This window comes from Pan paniscus, chromosome 20 (assembly GCF_029289425.2).
Source record: "Pan paniscus chromosome 20, NHGRI_mPanPan1-v2.0_pri, whole genome shotgun sequence".
Taxonomy (NCBI): Eukaryota; Metazoa; Chordata; class Mammalia; order Primates; family Hominidae; genus Pan; species Pan paniscus.
The window spans coordinates 37,511,717-37,529,055 of NC_073269.2; the positions used below are offsets into that span (position 1 = coordinate 37,511,717).

Here is a 17,339-nt window from a genome sequence, read left to right on the forward strand (position 1 = left end):
CTAGAGTTTTATTTACTCTCTAAATGTGTCATGGGTCCCTCTCCCCAGTGGGACTGAGACCTTCTGGGGGACCCTAGGGACCACATGTGAAGATACCCAGCACAGCCCCCAGTTGGTCCCTCAGTATTTTCCCTGGCATGTGTAGTCGCATCTCTCCCTTAGCTCTCCACTGAGGCTGCACGTGCTGGTCACACAGCCCTCCAGCTGGCTATGTCCCCACATGTAAGCCCCAGGGAGCCCCAGCCCACGGCCTGTGCGTCTCAGGCCCATTAAACCTCTCACTTTGTATTTCCTAATTCCTTTAAGAAATCCCAAACCTGTCTCCTTGGATAGAAATAAAATAAATGTAATATCTATTGCTATCGCTTAAACACAAATTATAGTATTTTTTATTAAATACTCTCTTGTCAAATGCTTGACATTCCTCATAATAGATAAAAAAACAACTAAAACTAGTTATTTTCTGTTACCTTAGAGGCTTGCAAAGTAGTTTGTATTGTATTTACTTGTTATGTTCTGCTTGTCGCATTTCATTATAAGCACGTGAATTATTTTCCCTACTAAATTAAAAGGCAATATCCCCGCCCCCAGCTACCCTTGAGCTTGTATAAAAGGTGAAGATCTGGAGCTATGGGCTCTGGGAAGCCACCTGGTGATCAGGGTTACAGATCCTCTGCCAGCTCACAGTCCTCCTCTGGCATAGGCTGGCCCAGCCCCCGTGCTTGGTAATGGGGTCAGGGGAACCACCCCAATAAACTTTGTGGTGGGGAAAGGCTACATGTATCATTGCTCTAGCCTTACACTCTTTTCTTCCCACTGTTTCTTATCGTCATCATAGCATCCCTATAAGGCAGCAGGTTGGGACTACTGTACCCATTTTACAGATGAGGCAACAATCCTGAAAGGAACTTTTGAGTTATGGTCAGGCTTAGGGCTAGAGCCCTGCAGATTCCATCGCTTCCACCAGCACTGTTGCCACACACATGTGCCAACTGGAGGTTACCGTGCACTAGGCACTTGGGGAATCTTTTCACGTGCAATGCCTTCTTTGATCCTAACATTAGTTCCTTGAGGTAGAAGTATTGTTATCTCTCTTTTATAGTGTTTATGAAACTGCAGCTCATGGAGGACAAAGAAGTGCCTCTGGTTGTATAAGTTTCACATGCAAGAGCAGAGGTTGGAGCCAGGTCTGTCTGACTTTAGAGCCCAGTTCAGAAGCAGTGAGAAGAAACATCTTCAGCTCTTTGGGGTCACCATCTCTTTTAAGAATGGGACGAAATCTGTGCCCTGACCCCCTTCCCTCAGGGAGTGCCTATTTCTCACATCACTGGCATTTTACCTATCATTTTGTGAGCTGCTGGGACTAGCTGGGGCTCATGTCTGGACCCACACAAGTCCTGTGATCCAGGTCAGAAACTCCCTCATGAGAGCTTGGAATCAGATGCTTTTGTTGTGTACACAGCCTAAATCAATTGCAACCTCACCAAATGCTCTGTCTCCTGCCCTCCTTTCCTGCATAAGCTCTTTCTGGTAGCTTAGATTTTCCAGACTCAGAATTTGGAATGGGTTCCAGTGGAACTTGGGAGAGTGGAGTTTCTTACAGTGCTGGGGTTTGACCTATTTTTCTCTGAGCCCATGGGGACTTGGAGAGTAATGAGCCTGTGCACCCCTGTCAGATCCTCCTGCTCTTTCAGTGCTACCCTCCCTCCCGTCATGGCACTTCTTTGAAAGAGGAGTTGATACCTGAGTAGTAATTCATGGTGCAGATGCACCGCGTTTTCCTTACCCACTCATCCACTGAGGAGCAGTTAGGTTGGGTCCACATCTTTGCCATCGTGAATTGCGCTGCAATCAACATACACCTCCAGGTGTCTTATTTATAAAATGATTGCTTTTCCTTTCGGTAGACGCCCAGTATGGGATGGCTGGATCAAATGGTAACTCTACTTTTAGTTCTTTGAGAAATCTCCATACTGTTTTCCCATAGAAGCTGTACTAGTTTACATTCCCATCAGCAGTGTCTGAGCGATTCCTTTTCACCACATCCACCCACACATCTTTTTTTTTTTCCTTTTAAAACATGGCCATTCTGACTAGGGTAAAGTGTTATCTCATTATGGTTCTAACTTGCATTTCCCTGATGACTAGCAATGTTGAACATGTTTTCATCTTTGTTGCCATTTGTATGTCATCTTTTGAGAAATGTCTACTCATGTCGTTCACTCACTTCATAATGGAATTATTTGTTTTTCTCTTGCTGATTTGTTTGAACTCCTTGTTGATTCTAGATATTGATCCTTTGTTGGGTGTACAGTTCCTTCAGATCACCTGCAAGCCTGGCAGGTTCTCCAGCCAAGAGCCCAGACAGGCTTGGTACCTGGCAGAAAGTCATGAAAGCTCAGTTTTCACATCTGTAAAATGCAGAACCCTTTCCGGGTACTTCCATGTCAATGAGAGAACTCTGACTCCTTTATTTCTAAGGACCACATACCTTACTATTTCTCCTCTCCCTACACATTTAGACAGTGGGCCTCTGGTTTGAACTGTTCTTGCTGCTTAATCTTACAGAGAACATTCTCAGGATTCCCCCTATCTTGATGTGTCTCTCTGCATCAGCCACTCCATCACCTGAAAGCTTTGTAGTAACACAGCACCTCTCAGCTGAGGCTTGCTTCCCAGCATGCACTGATAACACTCGGCCACGCAGGGAGAGAGGAGCTGATAAGTCCACATGCACATCAGAAAATGATGCCTTTTAAATGCAACAGCCACCTTATTCTGGAGTTAAATCACAGCACTGAAAAATATCTACAGGTACCTATGGAGGAGGAAGATAAAAGAAAAAATACCTTTTCTTGGATGGAAAATAAGAAGCCAAGAAGAATAAGGTTTTCATGCATGGATTATGTCAAGGTCCCACGATTGCCACCAAGACCACCATGATGGAAGCATCTTCTTCATTGGCCAATGGACATCAGTGCAAGGATGGTCGTGCATGGAAAAGAGGAGGCAGAAGGGCGGGAGGGACCTGGTCAGCCTTCAGAGTGAGCAGACTCTAAACTGGACTTCTGCCTGGCCCATCAGATCATACTGCTCATGCAGTCTGTTTGGGTTTTGTTTCCTCTGGGGACCTCTTTCACTCCCACAAATATCCTACAACCCTTGAGTAGGAATTAAAACCTATCAGAGATCGAAATAGAATTGGTTATGGTAAAAGGGAGCTGAAACAGTCAGAAAGGGAGGAGAAGGGAAGAAAGATTAAGGCAGACAAGGGAACCTGTGGAGAGAGTGAGAGCTAGAGACAGAAGGAGAGAAGAGGCAGGGCCGTGGAAACAGACACACCATCTCTCCAAGTCCTTCTCAAAGACACTGGAAGAGTTCTGGAAACCGAACAGGTATGGTACACGGCAAGTAGTGGAATGGAGAGCTCAGCCCATTTTCTGGATTTTTAGGGCTCCAGATCACACATCCTGGAATTTCTCATGTTGTTCTCCTTATCTTTATTACCCATCCCCGACCTAGATTTTCAGCCTGCAAAGGCACTCTTGCTTTCATCAAAACCAGAATTCCCACTGTGTTTTTGTCAAGCACCTTTGCCTTCCTCCTGGGATTCTCATCTGCCTTTTGTTTCAATTCTGTATCTGTCTGCCCTGTCTTCTTCTTCTTCTTCTTCTTCCTCCTCTTCTTCTTCTTCTTCTTCTTCTTCTTCTTCTTCTTCTTCTTCTTCTTCTTCTTCTTCTTCTTCCTTCTTCTTCTTCTTCTTCTTCTTCTTCTTCTTCTTCTTCTTCTTCTTCTCCTCCTTCTCCTTCTCCTTCTCCTTCTCCTTCTCCTTCTCCTTCTCCTTCTCCTTCTCCTTCTCCTTCTCCTTCTCCTTCTCCTTCTCCTTCTTCTTCTTCTTCTTCTTCTTCTTCTTCTTTTTTTGTCTCACTCTGTCACATAGGCCAGAGTACAGTGGCATGATTTCAGCTCACTGCAACCTCCGCTTCCTGGGTTCAAACAATCCTCGTGCCTCAGCTTCCCAAGTAGCTGGGATTATAGGCATGCGCCACCATGCCCAGCTAATTTTTTTATTTTTGGTAGAGATGGGGTTTCACCATGTTGGTCAGGCTGGTCTCCAACTCCTGGCCTCAAGTGATCCACCTCCCTCGGCCTCCCATACTGCTGGAATTACAGGTGTGAGCCACTGCACCCGACCAACCCTGTCTTCTTCTTTAGGTCAGAATTATCTTGTTGCCTTCACAGACCACAGCTGGTCGGCTGCTTCTTCCACCACTCTCATGCAACTCAACTCAGTCCATCGTCTCCACCCCATACAAGGAACCCCAGTTGGCCAGCAAGGTCTCCCTGACAGGGGAAGGGTTTCTCTAAGCTCAGAGGGGTTGACAAAGTGGAAACTGCCCACTCTGGAGGTGGCTTCTTCTCCCCAAGGCCAGCACAGAATTCTCCTGGGCTGTGGCATTCTCTTGGAGAGCATCTTGATGCAGATGAAGGGTGCTATATAAATCAATGGATCATAAGTCTGTTGGACAGCACTTATATAGGTAAATGCATGTATGTTATTCACTCAGTGAACCTTCCTAAAAAAGATAATGTGCTCAATATCTCACCGTGCTGACATATTTCAACTCAATTGATAATGGGTCAGGATTGAGCAAGGCTTACAGAGTGAATTACCTTTTAGCCATCCCTTCCAGTTTAGGGTTGCAGTCACCAACAAAATCAATGTCGAAGGATTCTTGTTGTCTCAGGCAATACCAACAGTGACTCCTAATGAAATAAACCATTGAAACCTTTTAATCAGACCACCTGCCTAAAAGGAGGAAGCCATCCAGCGGAGGCTGGGGCTCTAGGGATCTATTTTCCCCTTACCGGTCAACGCATGAGTGATTCTTTAATTGTAGTAATGATGTGCTTACCCTGGACCCAGACACTTGGGCAGCAAGAGGCAGCAATTCTCTGGGGCAGAGGGTTGGCGTGACCTCAGCTGGGGCTGCACAGGTCCCCGAGCAGGGCTGCATCACCAGGGGCCATGCAAATGCCTCCAGGTTAGGGGCCTGTTTGACTCCCAGACATGTGATAAATCTAAATCTCTATTGAAAGAAAGCCCTGCAATAAATGAGCCCTGCTATACATCTGAATTCTAGGGTCACTGTTACAAAAATAGGAGCTGGCTGCAAATGTGACCATCAATGGGCTTCTGCCTCTACCCCTTGCTCTTCCCTCCTCCCTGACCTGCAAATTTCTGAAAAATTAGCTAACATCACCTTAAATATATTTAAACATTAGGAAGCCAAAGGGAGTCCAAAAACACCAGAATTGACCTAGAAGCTCTCTGCAAGGCTCTCTTTTGTGTCCACTGATTCACTCTGAGGCACATTTATGGTTTCCTTCTTCTTTATGGATCATTCCTGGATTTTCTTTGGAAATTCTTCTTTTCCTCATGCTCCTGTCTGAGTGTACTCTTCTCTTAGCTCCGTGGTGGACCTAGGATTCAGGTCTGTATTAGTCTGTTTTGCATTGCTATAAAAAAAATCTGAGGCTGGGTAGTTTACAAAGAAAAGAGGTTTATTCGGCTCATGGTTCTGCAGGCTGTACAAGCATGGCACCATGAATTTTTTATGGAGAGGCCTCTAGAAGCTTTTACTCATGGCAGAAGGTGGAGGGGGCAGGCATGTCACATGGCAAGAGGGAGCAAAAGACATGCCAGGTTCTTTTAAATAACCAGCTCCCACGTGAACTAATAGAGTGAGGACTCACTCATTACCATGGGGAGGGCACCAAGCCATTGATGAGGGATCCACGCCCATGACCCAAATATCTCCCATCAGGCCCCACCTCCAACACTGGGGATCACATTTCAGCATGAGATGAAGAGGGGACAAAACATTCTAATGATATCAAGGTCTAACTTAGTCAGTAGTTGATTCCCTAATGAATCTCATCCTGTCAACCAGAGTGTCAACTCAGGACTTCTAATGGGGTGACTAACAGAGAAAGGCCTGGTTCTCTCTTTCCAATCAGACATGGACCTGTGGAGTGTGTTTCTGGTTGGTCATTAGCTGGTGAAAAGCCCATCTGAAAATGTGACCCACACCAAGGAAGTTGAGATAAGAGGCTAAGGCAGTGATTCCAAGCCTCAGGATTCCTACCTGAAGTTCTGACCCCCAAGCAAGATCTTCTTGGATTATTTGGTTTGTGAGCCAAGAAGTTCCCTCTTCACTCTGGCCACTTAGGCTTCTTAGGCTTGGTTTTATCTCCCTCCTTGTCCTCTTCCTCCCTCCTCCTCCTTCTCTTTCTCCTTCATCTCTTCTTCTTCTTCTTCCTCCTCCCTCCTCCTTCTTCTCTTTCTCCTTCATCTCTTCTTCTTCTTCCTCCTCCTCCTTCTTCTTCCTCTTCTTCTCTTTCTTTTTCTCCTACTTTTCCTCTCTCTCTCACTCTCTCTCTTTCTCTCTCTCTCTGTTGTCACAGGCAATCAAAGAATCCTAATGGATTTCGCCCACCTACAAGGAAAAACCCATGAGCATTGGGAAATAAGGCTTCTTTACATCTGAGGAAGAAGCCCTTCCTGGGAATCCACTGAGGAAGGGCTCCTGTGCTCCTGTGACCACAGCACCAATCCATGAGGCTACTGGTTTTGAGTACTAATCAATAAATTTACAAAGAGCCTTTTTAAAAGCCCTAAGAAAGAATCGAGGGCACAGATGGGAAGGGAACTGCCTTTCTTGGAAAACAAATTAAAAGAAGAGCCACTATCTGTCTAGCTGGTCATACTCAGAGGCACATGATCCCTTGAAGTCCCATTTTTCTGATTGATGATGATGGCTACAGAGAGGAGCTCCTGCTATGGATAACTTTGTTGAATCCCCAGTGTGTCTAGAATGGCCAAGAATGAGTCTCTCAGCAGCCAACACCCCTTAACACTTCCCATGAAAGATCTTTCGGGTCCCTAGAAAAGATCCGTTCATACTCTGGATAGCTGGATCAGTGGAGATGACAAATAAGGTGATCAGGCATGCCAGTAAGTTGGAAGAAACCAAAGTCAAACCAACAGAGTATGAGTTCTCCTTTCCCTTGGGTCTATGTGGAAGCTTCCTAGATGTCTGAGCACCCAGACCCCAATAACTTCCTCTCACCCCCAGCCCTCTTTTGGGGCCAGTGCCATGGGACCAGTTAGTGCAATGGAGGTCCAGCATTCTGCAGGATCCTTGAGTAGGAAGCTGGTGGAGCACCCACCGCCCTTTGTCTACCACGGTGATGAATGGTTGTTGACACGGCTAAACAAAGGTATTATTAGTAGATTACATCTGAGAGGCTGGACTCATGCAGAAACAGGGCAGCAAGAGCCCTGGGCCCTGCTCAGCCCCCAATTAGTCCACAAAAGCCTAAACCACCAGGTCAGGGATAAAAGTGAATAAATGTTTCTAAATTCTTATCTTAAACACACTTAAGCTTAAAGCTATTTAACTGGAGCTTTAAAAGCATGTGAGCTTCCTGGAGCCCAGCTACCTGCCTCATTCTCTTGCTCTTATTTTTGCTTTTATCCTTTTAGTCTTGAAGAAGCCTAATTAGAAGCTTGAACAGGGCTCTCTCTCCCTGCCCTTAAATCAGTAATTGGCTTCAGTGCAGAGACTGTCAGGAAATTAACACATCACAACATGACAGCTGTTAATTTTTTCTCCTTATTTGTCATATGAATCACCGCTGATTTGCCGGAGTGCATAACAAATTAGTGGGCTGTAATCAGCGGCCTCTCTTCTGTGAGCTGCACCTTCCCTTTTTTTTTCCCTTTTTCCCCCCTCTCTCTTTTTCTCTCTCCCCCTACAGTCCATTACTTCACTGCCTCAGCAGAGATGACTGCTCCTAGGTGTGTCATTGTCAATAAATCAGAATAAGCAAATGCTAAAAGCGCAAGAAGCTCTTTAAACTTTGATGAAGGCTTTTAGTTACATTTTTAAACTTACACTCATAACTTGAATCTTTTTTTTTTTAAATTGTCACTCCCTGGTAGTGATAGACTGTCAGGTTTCCAGTCATTTCCTCATCCAACGTGCCAGGGAAGGTGGAACTCCAAGTGTCATTTGCACAAGTTCTGGCTGACGGAGGAGGTGGAAGAGGTGTTAAGGAAGGCAGGGGAAGGGAGAGATATCAGAGATTCCAACAGGGTCAGACCAAGGCACTTTCCCTTTTGAGTGAGAGATTTAGGGGAGGCCAGGTATGGTGGCTCATGCCAGTAATCCCAGCAATTTGGAGGCCGAGGTGGGTGGATCACTTGAGGTCAGGAATTCGAGACCAGCCTGGCCAACATAGTGAAACCCCATCTCTATAAAGAAATACAAAAATTAGCCGGGCATGGTGGCATGCACCTGTTGTAGTGCCAGCTACCCAGGGAGGCTGAGGTGGGAGAATCATTTGAACCTGGGGTCAAAGGTTGCAGTGAGTCAAGATTGCACCACTGCACTCCATTCTGGGCAACAGAGTGAGACCCTGTCTCAAAAAAAAAAAAAAGAGAGAGAGATTTAGGGGAGAGAGGAAAACAGGAGGAAGAATGGGAGGTGTACACACAGGGTGGGAGGAAGGGACATGGATTCTGGAATCTCATCCTCCTCAACCTTTCCAACTTGATTTATTGTCCACTATATCTGGGTCATTTGAGGAGTGTGGGCCTTTGTTTGAACGCCTTTGTAGGGACAGCCAGGACTACCAAACAGAGTCATGGGTTCTCAGACTTTATTTCTCATTCAACCTTGCAGAAGACATATTGGTGGGCCTTAAACTCAATACTTATCACCTCCTGAAAGGAGGGAGCATAGGAAGGATGGTAGCACTGGAAGGCTTCACCATGTGGGTTTCAGTCGTAGCCTCTAAGATTTGCCAAACAAATCTGTGTTCTCTGCATCCATACTGTGGATGCAGAAGGGGAAGGCACTTCTTCCTTCTTCCTTCTCAGCCTGGACCTATTGTACTGACAAGCCCATGTCTTCCTAACCTGGCGCCAGTAGGGAGTTGGTGGTGGCTTCATATTGGGGCACCGCCTCTCAGGGACCTATCAGCATGTTCTCTTGGCTATTACAGACTGATGTTGAACCTAGGGGTGAGAGTATTTCAGGGGTGAATTTCTTCTTTCCTTTCATTTACTACCCATCCATGCATCCATCCATGCATTCATCCATCCACCAATTCATCCCTTCATTCATGCACCAATTTATCCATCAACTCATATACCCATTCATCCACCCACCCACCTATCCATCCATCCACCTACCCATCCACCCATCCATCCACTCATTCATCCATCCATTTACCCATCCATCCATCCATCCATCCATCCATCCATCCATCTCCATCATCAGTGCACTTTGCATGCAGCAGCATGGCATGAGCCCAGTGCATGAACGGGAGGTCAGACGGAGAGTGTGGGAAATGCTATCTATCTCAAGATAAGCCCCTCTCAAGGTACTCCAGGATGTCCCCATGGACATAAGCCATATTAGCCATAAGCAGGTGGGTTATTCTATGTATCCATATTAGTCTTAAGTCACCCTTTTCCCAAGAGTTACTCTAATGACTTTCTTGCACTAAATTCTAATTTGCTACTTGAGAGTTGAGTTTGGTTCAGTTTATCGAGTACATTAGCAGGACTATTATGCACTAGATACTAGTTTAGGAGCAAAAAATCCAATAAATTAGGGTCTATGCCCTTGAAAATTATATAGGTTTTAGAAAAGCTGTCATAATTTTAAAACTATGTTTTATTCATTTGTTTTTCAATTCTCAACACCCAGGATGTGGAATGTATGCCCTGCAGGCTGGTCTCTTTCCTGAGAGCTGAGATGTCCTGTCCTAAGGTACACAAAATAGTCTTCGAAACATCAGCCATTTTAATAGATAGAGCCATGAGGTCTTGCTCATGTGAAAGCCACTGAAATGTTTTGGAAACATAATAATTGTCTTTTTTTTGCTTGTGATAATTTACGTATGTTCAATGTATTTAAATACAGTTTAATATGCTGCATCTTATAAAAATCACTGCTGAGAAAGTTTCTCTCTAATGTCATTTTTGTAAGCTCCAAGAAAGGGTTTTTGAGCAAAATACCAATTTTACAATTACTCCGTTGAATCCTAATTTAAGAAAAGAATCATTTATTCATTATGTGAGGTGGAATGAATTTTCCAGGAGAGACTAAGATTGACAGTAATGAAGTAGGAGCTTCACAGAAGAAGCGGTAGTGGGAGTTTTGAAATTCTGGGACCAGCGCCAGGCCCACCATAGGTATGGACACCTGGCTGGTCCTGAGGGCCCCCACAAGAGTGGGGCATATCAGGTTAGATGCCTCTGAAGACAATAAGGATGGATTCAATAAGTGTTTCCAACACTTGGCAGAATCCAGTGGACCAATGAATCCTGCCACCTGCTGGCTGGCCCTTGAGGGGAAGGGCGCTCCTCCTCTACTCAGTAGTATCTCTCCAGCACAAGCTGACTTCACTATCCTCCCATTCCTGCTGTCTTTGACCTGTAGTCATCTTCTATTCCTATGTTATACAGAGCTTACTTTTCTCTGAGCACATCCTTTGTACTCCTCTCCCTTCTAAATGGCTGTATGGAAGCCATGTTTCTTGATAAACAAACCTTCTTAAATACACCTTATATCTTCAACGTCCATGCTATAGTGAATGCTGTGGTCTTGGTAATACACTTTAGGAAGAAACTTTCCCTGCAGCCCTCGAGGGTGACATGTCAGGATCAGGAGTTTGTGTCTTCTTTGTATTCCAAGACTTTTGAGAACTATTTCTACTTCTGCCTCTGCACCTTTTAGATTAGCACCATCTGGCTCTGCTACCCTCTACTTCTTGTGATCCCCAGCATTTACCACTCTCCTGGGCACTTTTGCCATTCACCAGGAATCATGAGAACTGGGTCAACATCCTTCTCTACCACCAAATATTGTCATTATGAAGGGTGAACTCAGCTTTAACAAGGATGATCTGTAGCCCATCACTGTTGTGTTACAGATGACTGATCCACTTGCCCATCTCAGTGACCTCACCCTACTTTAGCCAGCCAGCCAGGTGCTGGACCATCTGCGCTCCTAGGTGCACCATACCTTCTCCCCAAAACTACAACTCTCTCAAATCTTAAATGCTAGAACCATCTCATTCTCAGGTCCAATGTCTTATCCTAGCTCTCTTAAAGATTTCCTCATTTTTGTACATTTGCTTCTATTTTTCTGAGACTTCTGGGTCTTGGATGCTGATATGGTTTGTATTCCCACCCAAATTTTGACCTGTCATCCCAAGATGTCAAGGGAGGGACCTGGAGGGAGGTAATTGGATCATGTGGGAGGTTTCTCCCATGCTGTTCTCATGATAGTGAGGGAGATCTCACAAGATCGGATGGTTTTACAGGGGGCTCTTCCCTCTTCACTTGCTTGCTCTCTCTCTTGCTGCTTTGTGAAGAAGGTGCCTTGTTTCCCCTTCAGCTTCTGCCGTGATTGTAAGCTTCCTGAAGCCTCCCCAGCCATATGGAACTGTGAGTCGATTAAGCCTCTTGTATTAGTCTGTTCTCACGCTGCTATAAGGACATACCTGAGACTGGGAAATTTATAAAGGAAAGAGGTTTAATTGACTCACAGTTCTGCAGGGCTTGGGGGGCCTCAGGAAACTTACAATAATGGCAGAAGGGGAAGCAAACATGTCCTTCCTCACATGGTGGCAGCAAGGAGAAGTGCAGAGTGAAGAGAGTGAAGATGGTTATAAAACCATCAGATCTCATGAGAACTCACCCACTATCACAAGAACAGCATGGAGGTAACTGCCCCCATGATTCAATTACCTCCCATTGGATCCCTCTCATGACACGTGGGGATTATGGGAACTACAGTTCAAGATGAGATTTGGGTAGAAACACAGCCAAACCCTATCACCTCTTCCCTTTATAAATTACTCAGTCTTAGGTATTTCTTTATAGCAGTGTGAAAACGAACTAATACAGATGCCTTCTGAGCATCTTCTGAGATTCTGAATAGAATCTTCTGAGCATTCTATTTTCCTTCTGAGCAGTGCCTTCTCCCTTTGTTTCTCCATCTCATCTCCATGGTCTTTTTTTTCAACCATTCTCATGCCACTGAGTCTCCTCTATGACACTCCTCCTTTGCTTGTTTATGCCTCACCCAGGCAAATTCTTATTCTTGAAGCAATCTCTTCATTCTCCGCCTCTATTTTCACTCTGAGTTGGCAAGGACCACTGGAGAAACATCACGCAAACTTTGCAAAGCTTGCAAACTGGAGGCACCACAAACACAAGTTCTTTAGGTGCTGATGAGTCTTCTGCACTGATGAGCACTCCTGCAAGGTTTCTCTCCAGGACAGTAAATCCTCTGAGTGGTTATTCCAAAACTCCTTAATGGTTTTCCAGTCCCTTACTGCCACCTCCCTCCCTCACCCTTCTCCTTCTCTCCCCTCTTGGTGGGAATTCTGTCCCCATGTTGGAAGTAGGTCTCCTACCCCCACCTCCCTCCCTCATCCTCCTCCTTCTCTCCCCTCTCACAGCAGAAAGCCCATACCCTAGTGTTGGAGATAGGGCATCTCAATTTCCCTCTGCTCCAGTCTTCCCATTCCTGCCCCCTGAGCACCATGGCTGGATGGATTTATTCCTTCATACACACACACACACACACACACACACACACATTACCCAGGCTGGAGTGCAGTGGCGCGATCTCAGCTCACTGCTAAGTCTACCTCCTGGGTTCAAGCCATTGTCCTGCCTCAGCCTCCCAAGTAGCTGGGATTACAGGAATGCACCACCACACCCAGTTGATTTTTGTGTTTTTAGTAGAAACGAAGTTTCACCATGTTGCCCAGGCTGGTCTTGAACTCCCATCCTCAGATGATCCACCCGTCTGGGCCTCCCAAAGTGCTGGGATTACAAGCGTGAACCACTATGCCCACATCTCGTCTAGATTTTATCATTTCCCACTCTTTATCTCTCTTTGCTTATTCCTTCCAACAATTAAGCATACTTAAACATCATCCACTTTTATGAAGAAAGATATCTCCTACAGCCCTAAGGACCTGTTTGTCCTCACAACCAGTAAGTTTCTAAAGAGTTATCATCTCTTGCTGGACCCACTTCTCATAGATCTATTCCCTCTTTAACATACTACTGTTTGACTTTGGAGCCCTCCATCTCTCACCAAGATTGCTTAAATGCTTGCAGACAGATAACACTTTTCACTTTTTAGCTAACGTGTTTTATTTTTCCGCAAACATGAGGGCATAACTACCTCTTGAAAATTTGACTTACGAGACACCACAGCCTCCCTGGGTTCTTTCTTTGCTGCCTTTCTGGCCATTCCTTTTTGGGCTCCTTCGGAGACTTCTCATGATCTCCTCTCTCTCTCTCTCTTTCTCTCTCTCTCTCTCTCTCCATACAATATGTCATTTCCTTGGGGTTTTATCGTATTTTTTCTCTTTACCCTACATACTCTGTAGGCAAGCTTGGCCTCTCCTTTGGGGCTTCAAATATGACTTTAAGCCTAAACTTTCTGGGCATCTACTCTTGGATATCTCATGAGTATCTCCAAAGCGAACCTGCCGTCTCTCTCCCCGTCATCAATGGACTTCGGTTCTTTTCTAGGGATGAATGACAAGAGGTCATCCTGGGTTTCTTCCTCTCCAATACAGTCACTGTCTAATCAATCACCGAATTATATTGATTTCCCCCATCTGTCCATTCTTGCCGTTCCCACTGCCATGACCCTGATCCACCACCACTACTTTCTCTTATTTGATTAATACAACAGCTTCCATCTTGCCAGCCTTCACTATACCCAACATATTCCACACTGCAGCCAGCATCCTTTTTCTCAATGCAATTGTATTTATTTATTTTGAAATAGAGTATTGCTCTGTTGCCCAGGCTAGAGTGCAGTAGTGCAATCATGGCTCACTGCAGGCTTGACCTCCTAGGCTCAAGCAATTCTCCCACCTCAGCCTTCTGAGTAGCTAGGACTACAGGTGTGCCCCACCATACCTGGATAATTTTTTAAATTTTTTGTAAAGACAGGGTCTTGCTATGTTGCCCAGGCTGGTCTTGAACTCCATGGCTCAAGCGAAATTTGACCTTGTTGCCTGCAGGCTGAGACACTGCTGCAGACTGCCCTCATCCTTGACGTGGTTTACAAGAACCTTTATGATGAGACGTCAGCCTAGGGTGGGTCCTCATTTGCCCACCCACATCACAAGTTCCAATCCAGAAACACTGAATTCATTCAGTTTCCTGAAGTTCTGATTTTTCTCTTCTCTCTAGGCCTTTGTCCATGGTATTTTCTCTACCTAGAACACCGCTGTCTACCCATTTACTCCTCAGGTTTAAGCTCCACTGTTGCTTCCTCTGTGTAGCCCTCCCTAATGTCTGTCCCCACCTCCCAATCTCCCAACCCAGAGATTGGGGCCTGGGTTTCTGTTACTAGCAACACAGCCGGATGTGGCAGCTCACATCACGTGGCCTTGATGACATGTCTGTGCCACATCAGGCCCCACTCTGAGAAGACAGTACTCTGTGTTGGGGTAGAAGCTCCGTTGTGTTCATTGCTGGAGCCCTGCCAAGCACCACGCCTTGCCCAAATAGTTTCTCTGGAGGTGTCAGTCGAGTTGGTCAGATGCCTTAGTCATCGGTATCCACAGGGACAGACCTGAAGGTGCCTTTTCATATCCTTGCCTGCAAGTCAGTCTGTGTCTTAGACTCTAAAGTTTGGAATTAAATTTATTATCTACATATCTTTTGGATTTTATCTAATTTTCTAAGACAGCTGGGTCAATGAAAGTATCTTTATATCCCCAAATAAAAACTTACAAGCACTTAGATTCCGCATGAATCAAGGTAGCTGGTGATTTCAATCTCCTAGCAGATGCTTGGCCCTGCAATAGGCCCAGCTGGGCTGTGCCCTAGGGCTACCGCCCCTCGCACATGTTGGAACCCACCCCTGGTATTCTGGAGAAGCCCTCTCAGCTAGAATTATTTTCAGTTCAGCAGTTCCTGAAACCCTAGAGCCTGTAGAGGGAAAAACAAATGATTTCCAGTCCAGGGCAAAGTGAGGCTGCATGGAAAAAGAGAGAAAGTCAGTTGTTGGACGGCATCAAAAGTCAGCCTGTTCTATTAGGCAAAAATAAACAGAGGCAGGCAGAAACCAAACAAGACAAAAATGTTCATTAGCTGCGCCAACCCAGGCCACCCACTTCGTTGAACTGACCACATCACTTCAAGATTCCCTACACACGGCCCCACCCTTCCCTGCTCTCCCCAGGGGTAGACAAGGCATCAGAGTGGAAAGGAAGAGACCAGCTTAAACCAGAATAACCTCCATCCCCCACTTCCAAAGCTGCCCAGAGATGGGCTTTGGCAGCAGATCCAACAAGACGTCAGTCGTGGGGGAGTTCCCTGCCTGGCTGCCTCGGTTTCTCCTTGATAGCACAGACTCATTGTTATCCGTTTATGGAAATGAGCCTAAAACAGGGGTCAGAACAGATCAGTATCTGTGGGGAAGGGCAGCATTCTTTGGAGAGGCGTATTCAGGATTCATTATCTCTTTATAATTAAAAACAAACTATGTTTTCCCATTAAACTTTACAGAAAGTTAAGTCCAATTAAAGCATCTGGCCTCCTTAGGGAGTGCGGAGATAGCGTCCTCATTAGCTCCTGCAGCAACTCTTGGGGTTGGGGGAGGAAGGGCATGGAGATTTTACTTTATTTGTTTGTTCACTGAGTTTTTTCCTCACTCCACCGTCATGTGAAGGTGGGGATCTGCACATTTTGCTCACCACTGTATTCTCGACTCCTAGAACAGAGCCTGGCACGTGTCGGACAACTGTGGAGGGAACTGATGAGTGAAAGAGAGAATAGAGAAATAAATGAATCAGCATAAGCCCCACAGGGACAAAGACTGTAACTGGAGCACCCTTTCATCCCCACTGCTGGACACAGGGTGGGGAACACTAAATGTGCGCTACGCATTGTTTATCGAAACAGGCTCTACATCAAAATAAAAAACAAAACAAAAAAACAGGAAGCTTTTCTGGATCAAGGCTAGCGTTTTACAGTTGAGATATGGAAGCCCAAGGAAGAAGGGAAATTTGAGATTTGCTTGTAGCCTCTGAGCTGGTCAGCTGGGAAGCTCTGGCCAAGGTGGGGTTGTTGAGCCCCAGGTAAAAGCCCCACCCAGCCCCTCTTCTTGCTGTCTGCAACAGGGCAGCCACACTCTGTGCTCACCAGGGAGTCTTATCTGGAGTTCAAGTCCCAAGACCTGACCTTCGGGGCCTCCCAATAAAAGGGCAGAGATCTTTCCTCATGAATACGCTGGGCCCTTGCGGCTCCCTCAACTCTCAGCAGCCGCCACAGATCCATTCTCCTCTCTGGCCCCAAGAGCACACCTGCTTGCAGGTTTCTGGATAGGGCTAAAATGAAACCAGGACAGGTGTCAGGTGAAGGGCCGAGGTCTAGGCCTAAGGGGTGCTGCTTTGCCCAGAAAGGCCCAGATGAGCCAGCCTTGATTTGCAGCACTTAGAAGAGCCCCTGTGGCTTTTGGCAACTCAGGACAATAGGTGAACTCCCAGGAAAGTCACTCTCCTTCCAGGCCCAGCCCAAATGCTACCTCCTCCAGAAGGCTTTGCTGCCTCCAGCACTGGTGTGATGTACCCCTGCTTGGTGGGAGTCCCCGCCTCTGGGTCTCCAGTCACTTCTCAGTGGCCTCCCTCTCAGCTTGTTCATCTGTCGTTGCATAGGACCGTGTGCGTCAACACCAGGACAATGTTTCTGGTCTTCTTTGAACCTTCTGTGTCCAGCACAGTGCCTGACCCCCAGCAGGTACTCAGGAAATACTTCTGACAAGTAGAAAAGGCCTCTCTGCATCTTTAGAACCAGAGAAGCCAAAAGAAACTGAAAAGATGCTCTATAAGAGGCTCAGGGGTTACAGGAGGAAAGGCTGTGAAGGAAAAGGATGCAACCCAGGCCAACAAGCTGAGATCTCTGGCCGTCCTGTCGCCTTTCTTGGCCTCAGGGCCACGAGGCTGCTGGATGCAGTGGGACTGACCCCTGCTGTCCACCCTAGGACAGTCAGATCACATGATCCATATTAGATAAAAAAAAAGCAAATATACACCTTTGTTTAAGATGCCACATGCCTGATCAAAGTAAAGGCTGTTTGCTCAACCACTTGTTAAACTCAGGAATAGCAGACTTGCTCATCTGAACCCAAGCTTGCAGACAGGACGGGAGAGCAGAACTCAGGCCCGAGGTCTTTCCCCGGAGAAAAGTCAGGGCTGGAATGCTTGCCAGGACAGCT

At 46.1% G+C, this 17,339-nt stretch overlaps 1 long non-coding RNA gene across 1 annotated transcript in view; it reads left to right on the top strand.

The window, feature by feature from the left end:
- The window catches only part of LOC130541003 (uncharacterized), a 36,441-nt gene extending 19,791 nt beyond the window's left edge, over positions 1-16,650 (top strand). The window contains exons 2-3 of the long non-coding RNA XR_008955042.2: positions 9,783-9,845; positions 15,841-16,650. This is a non-coding gene — a long non-coding RNA (uncharacterized LOC130541003). The remainder of the gene's footprint in view (positions 1-9,782; positions 9,846-15,840) is intronic.
- Positions 16,651-17,339: the final 689 nt, after the last annotated feature.